Below are 6,094 nucleotides of genomic sequence, written 5' to 3'. Positions count from 1 at the left end.
TCTTTTGTGTTTTTGCTACTTGCAATAAATACTACTCTTTTTTCACTACAAGCTGGTGTGCTGCGGAATTTTCTTCGATACTTGTTGGGACCCCGAGCCTAGGGGCTTACTCCGCACAGCACCCGCCACTTGGAACCGGAGGTGCGGCTTCTTCCCCCTTTTTCTATCTATCTATCTATCTATCTATCTATCTATCTATCTATCTATATCATTCTCATCTCTCTTATATCTATCTATCTATCTATCTATCTGAAAAAGGACGCAGCACTCGATAAGTGAAGCGGGTGCCCGCTGTAGCACTAGCCTGTACATGGATTGAATAAATCACCGTTTTACTTTTTTCACTACTCTTGAAGTGCCGCAGTAATTTTCTTTTTCTTGGATCTCTCTCTCTCTCTCTCTCTCTCTCTCTCTCTCTCTCTTCTAGTAAGACTTATCCTTGTTCCTTTGGAGTTATGTGTCCTATTCACACCTTGTATCTGTAAAAGAAAAAGAAATGAATACATAAGATAAAATATAGTAAAGTACTGTCTTTGTGCTATGTATGGCCACTAGAGGTAGCTAGCCTGAGAAGAAACCCAGCAAGAGGGAGAGCGAGTGTGCATGAACATCCAGCCTGCTAACCTTCCAGGCACCATACAATGCTGGGCAGCGTGGGACCCGGCAGTCAGCAGCGCACAGCCCCCATTCTGTCATTCCTGCAGCTTTATAAAGGTAAAACTCCTGCCTCCTGTGATGTTCAGGGGAGCCTCTCTAAGGGGACGCTTCTACCTACACACATAGCCTGCCTGCAATTCCTCTGCTGCCCTAACTTGATACCTTTGCCTCACTATCCATGTATATGGAGCAAGACAAGAAGAATAAAACAAGAGGGTGTGGGGTGGTGATGGGAGGGGATGTCATTCATAGGCGAGTATTAATTATGTGTTTCCTTGCAGCCACTACCTGTCTTGCGGGTTGGACTCAGAGTTAACCCATGCTGTGCTGCCTGGAAGACTTCAGCAAAAGACAATTATGTGAGTAAACATTTTAACTTTCCCTCTCTTCCAGCCTTGCACTAGGGGAGCTCAGACGTGAGTGTCTGGCGATACGCATGCGTCCTGAGCCCAGGTGATGGAAGAGAAAAAAGAGCTTGAGCACACAGCATCCCTCCGAGCCCAGATGGAGATGTTACTTCAATGTGTATAGTAAAAGTTAGTTCACGAGAGACACTTTGGATTATCACGGCGGACAATTTACATTTCATTGATTTCATTTTTATTTTTTTTTTAACAGCAAAAAAAAAAAAATATTGCTGCACATGATTTTATTAGAAACTCCCGGTATTTCATAACTACATTGCAATGTTAAATGTTGATATTCTGTGGGTGGGGCTGAGGAGTTAACCCATGCTTTGCTGTCTGGAGGACGAGAAAGGAAAAGAGACTGGGCTGAGTAAGGAACAAGATCTGGGTGAACAGCATCAACAAACAAAACTACTGCTGCTGCAGCTGACACCACAACTACCGGTGAGCCCTGCAGCTTGTACCTGCTGCTCCATAGCCAACAAAGGTAAGACGTCTTGTCATCGTCCAGCCTCCCCCCCTCATACTTAATGGACAAGTTTTTTTTTCTTGCATTGCTGTGGGATGCAGCACCAGGGATAAGGATATTTTCTTCTACTCCGTGCTACCTTCTTCTGTCACCTACTTGCACCAGGGGATTTAAGTTCTGCGGCTTTGTCCTGTTGCCCTCACTGTGGATAACATAGACGGCATCCCTGGCAGATGGGGGAAATCAATCCGGTGGCTTTAATTGTGAGTCACATGCTGTGTGACACAAACTATGGCGAAAAGTACTAGATGGGATCTGTCAGTTATAATAAGAGTCCATCCCTATGAATGCCCTGTGCTTAGTCCATTGGCCACAACCCAGATTCCGCTTGGAAATAGGTTAGAGCTGCCTCGTATTGCCCTCAATACTTCCGTACAGAGGATGGGATTATTGTGCTGTGCTTTGTTCGCCTCGGCTTGGATTGTTTACATTGTTTATATTCGTTTCTGTTTGTTTACTTCTTACGTATGTAAATATTATTCTATTCTTGTTTTTATATCTTTATGAGCTAAGACAGGTTTATGCCTAATTAAAAATATGATCACATGATTGTGTTAAAAACTAGCGAAATGTGATTTTATGTGGTTTTATTTACGAATAATGCTGGTTTTATTTCCGAATCGGTTTACTGTATATTCAGCATCAGGTTGTATTTGTTACATGTTGCGGTAATATACTAGTTTTACCTGCAGCTTTACTTAGAAAAAGCAAAAACTCAGCTCCGCTAAATAGATAACCCAACACTGCTACATTGACTAAGACAGCGATGCTATATGTGGCAAAGTCAGCTCGGCTACATTGGATAGAACTCAGCTCTGCTATATCTAACTAATACAGTGCTGCTCTATCTGTCAAAGTCAGCTCGGCTACATTGGATAAAACTCAGCTCTGCTATATCTAACTAATACAGCGCTGCTCTATCTGTCAAAGTCAGCTCGGCTACATTGGATAAAACTCAGCTCTGCTACATCTAACTAATACAGTGCTGCTCTATCTGTCAAAGTCGGCTCAGCTACATTGGATAGAACTCAGCTCTGCTACATCTAACTAATACAGCGCTGCTCTATCTGTCAAAGTCAGCTCGGCTACATTGGATAAAACTCAGCTCTTCTGCATCTAACAGATACAGCACTGCTATATTTGTCAAAGTCAGCTCGACTACATTGGATAAAAATCAGCTCTGCTACATATAACAAATACAGCACTGATATTTCTGTCAAAGTCAGCTTGGCTCTGTTGGATAAGACTCGGCTTTGAGGCATTTAACAAACACAGCTCTGCTATATCTGGCATAGTCAGCTCAGTTCACAAGATAAAACTCAGCCCTGCTACATGTAACCAACATAGTACTGCTATGTGTGGCAAAGTCAGCTTAGTACACAAGATAAAACTCAGCCCTGCTACATCTAACACAGTTCTGCTATATCTGTTCAAGTTAGTTCAGCTACATAGGCTAAAGCTCCGATCTTCTACATCTAACAAACACAGCAAAGTCAGCTCAGCTACACAGGATACATTTGAGCCCTTGAAACACAGTGCTACTCCAATTTGCCAAGTCAGCTTAGCTACATCCGACAAACGTAGCCGTACCATGCACCTATATAATGCATTCTCCTCCTCCTCCTAATGTCAGGAAGTGTTTTAATGCATCCTTAATGCATAATCACTTGACCTAGACTTAGAGGGATGAATCTTTTTTTCACAAATCACTGGCAAATGCCTACAGATTACCGCTAGCCGTGCAATGTCTGCCGACTGCTCTGTGATACACACTAATAATTCATGGGAATGCCCTATTTTTTACACTTCGGTGTGCGAGCATTTGACAATGAAGTTGATTAAAGGGAATGGCTAACAAAGTCAGTATGTATATCTATACCCGGCTATGGTTGGCAAGGTCCGGACTCACCGCTATGTCGGGAAACAGATCTATTTTCATGTCAAGGCTCATATTTATTGGATGAGGGAGTACTAGGAGTGTCTCAGGTAATTAGGTATACGTGTGACGGATCCCCTGACCAAGGTGTATGCGGAATCATGTAAATTTAATAGGCCTGTATCTAAAGTGTATTAGAGAAGAGGAAGGCCATGCAATCCTCTACTGGAATGCAGGGTGTTAATCACACTTTGATGAAACCTGCTGTGCTGCGTAACCTTTCAAATATTGAGACTGATGTTACACATTTAGCAACTAAGTCTGAAATTAGATTTTCCGGAGCGGTGTGTGATCTAGATTCAAAGTGAGACATTCGCCGCGTGCTTCGGGGAGGTTCGTTTTTGAACCTTGCAAATACTCCGGCAATATCTGCCCTCTTATTGCCGGGCCGTTTGAAGTTCTGCTCTCTTTGGGTGATGATTAGGAGTTTCTGCGCAAGAGGGAGGAGGAGGCGTGAGCGCAGCGAGGTATCCCTTTTAACCGTCAACAGCAGAAGCAAGAGCAAGTATCTGAGTCAAGGGCAACGGGAGGGAATGACGGGAGGCTGGTAGAAAGGGAATATCAGATTGTGGTGGGCTAAAAGGGCTAAAAATAAAGACGGGCAGAAAGACTCCTCAATTGGGTCATTGTGAGGCTGTAAGCAAGTAATAGATATAAATGGTAACGTAAAAAACAACATAAACATCAAAATTTCAGGGTCATAGGTTGTTTTTCTACATTTCTAGGTAAAATGATACCTATTACTTTGCTCCAATGTAAAAACAAAGGGATTTGAAGAAGTCGCTCACCTGTATGGACAGACATGCAGCTTCTATAAATAGGACGTCTACTGCAAGGCTTGTATACTGTTGTAGTGACCCACAGACTACAGCCAAATGCATGCTAAAAGGACGGCTGTAGGTCAATGTTTGATCACTTAAGTCTATAGGCAGATGTATATATACGATATAAGTAGACGATACGCAAACTTCTCCTGGTCGTGACCACCATCCATCGACAGGTCATAGTAGTTCATTAAATTCATTGTAAGCTCTCTGTCTCTGTAATGTCGTTTTGGACAATCTCCAAAACTTTATATTCTGTTGACTTTACGATGTTTTTATTTGTTTTGTCTGTTATGCATACATTGTATGGCATCATATAACGTCAACCCTAACATGCCTTAAATATTAGGCAAATTGACTTAAATGGGTTTTAAAAAAAAAGATAGAAACAGCGCCACTCTTGTTCTCAGTTTGTATGTGGTATTGCAGCTCAGTTCCATTGACATCAAAGCTATTTTTTCAATCCTGGAAAATCCCTTTAAAGTCCCTACCACATGGGGCTGTCAGGTCAGCGGTTGATTGCTCCTCGTTCCCTGCTCGCTGCTGCCTCAATTACACGCACTGACAGCGACCAGGTAAGTGCGGCGGGGAGGGGGGAGCTGCAGGAGCCCATAGGAGATAATGGAGGTCTGCTGCAGCTCCTATTGCACGGTGCAAGGGCAATAGATTGCTGCCATCATTGTCAATAGTCTTTTAACATGTTGAACGACATTGAAAGACAACGATCAGCTGACATTGTGTGTGTCGGGTGATCATTGCCTTTTATTACAAAAAAACGATTATCGGCCGTAATGGCCAAATACGGCCAATAATAGTGTAATACATAGGCTTACAATGGAGAGAGCAGAGCCCGTCTTCACTGGCTTCTCTGTAATGAAGACGTGTTTGCCTGATAATGCACAGATAAGAAGTCAGGGGGGGAGGCTGGGAGATTGCTTCTTGAGTACAGAAAGAGGCTTTTTTGGCTGATGAAACCTATTACAGAGTTTCTTAAAATCGCTTATACTACTGATTTCTGCAATAAAAAAAACATGACAGTTACACTTTAAGTCTACAAGCATATAACTGTATTACAGATCTATAATTTGACACCTATATAAATCTATAAGTCTATAATGTACTTTCTGTATTGTGAATCCCACTTTAGATGGAGGCACAGGGAGGTCTTTTGTAAAGTATGTTATATTGTAATAGATTGTGATTCTAGTATGTCGCAATAGCGTGTTTTCACTTGGTTATATGGAGCCATAGGAGATTGAGCACCAAGCCTATATAAAAGAACACTGACAACTTTGCTATAGACCCGATTCAGAGTGCCCTCTCACTTCCGGCACTATAACACGCGCCAACACCGAGAAGGTTAAGAGCGGGGACCTGCGCCTATAGAAGAAAGATCCTATTACACAGAGCGACGTCAGCAGATTGTTGCTATCTCCATCATTGCTCTTGTGATCAGCCAACATTGTGCATGTCAGCTGATCGTTACCTTTTATTACACAAAGAGGTTATCGGCCATATTGGCCAATAAATGGCCGAATACAGCCAATAATCGCTTTGTGTAATAGAGGCTTTAGTTCAAATGGCCTTGAGGCATACATAACATAATAGAGTGATCAGCCTACTTGTGCACATTACTTTGTTACTAAAATAATAATAAAAAGGATACAGAGGCAAATGATTTTTTTTACCCTTTGCGGGCACAAGCTCTGCAATGTGGGTACCCTGCCAATTGTCCATAAAT

The 6,094-nt window shown here is 42.4% G+C and overlaps 1 protein-coding gene across 1 annotated transcript in view; it reads left to right on the top strand.

The window, feature by feature from the left end:
• The first annotated feature begins 1,474 nt into the window (after positions 1 to 1,474).
• ZNF385B (zinc finger protein 385B) overlaps positions 1,475 to 6,094 on the top strand; it is a 413,608-nt gene continuing 408,988 nt past the window's right edge. The window contains exon 1 of the mRNA XM_069985183.1: positions 1,475 to 1,551. The gene's annotated coding sequence lies outside the window, so the exon portion shown is untranslated. The remainder of the gene's footprint in view (positions 1,552 to 6,094) is intronic.

This window comes from Dendropsophus ebraccatus, chromosome 9, assembly GCF_027789765.1.
Source record: "Dendropsophus ebraccatus isolate aDenEbr1 chromosome 9, aDenEbr1.pat, whole genome shotgun sequence".
Classification (NCBI taxonomy): Eukaryota; Metazoa; Chordata; class Amphibia; order Anura; family Hylidae; genus Dendropsophus; species Dendropsophus ebraccatus.
Note: the sequence above shows the minus strand (reverse complement) of the source record. Positions and strands in the feature narration are given on the sequence as shown.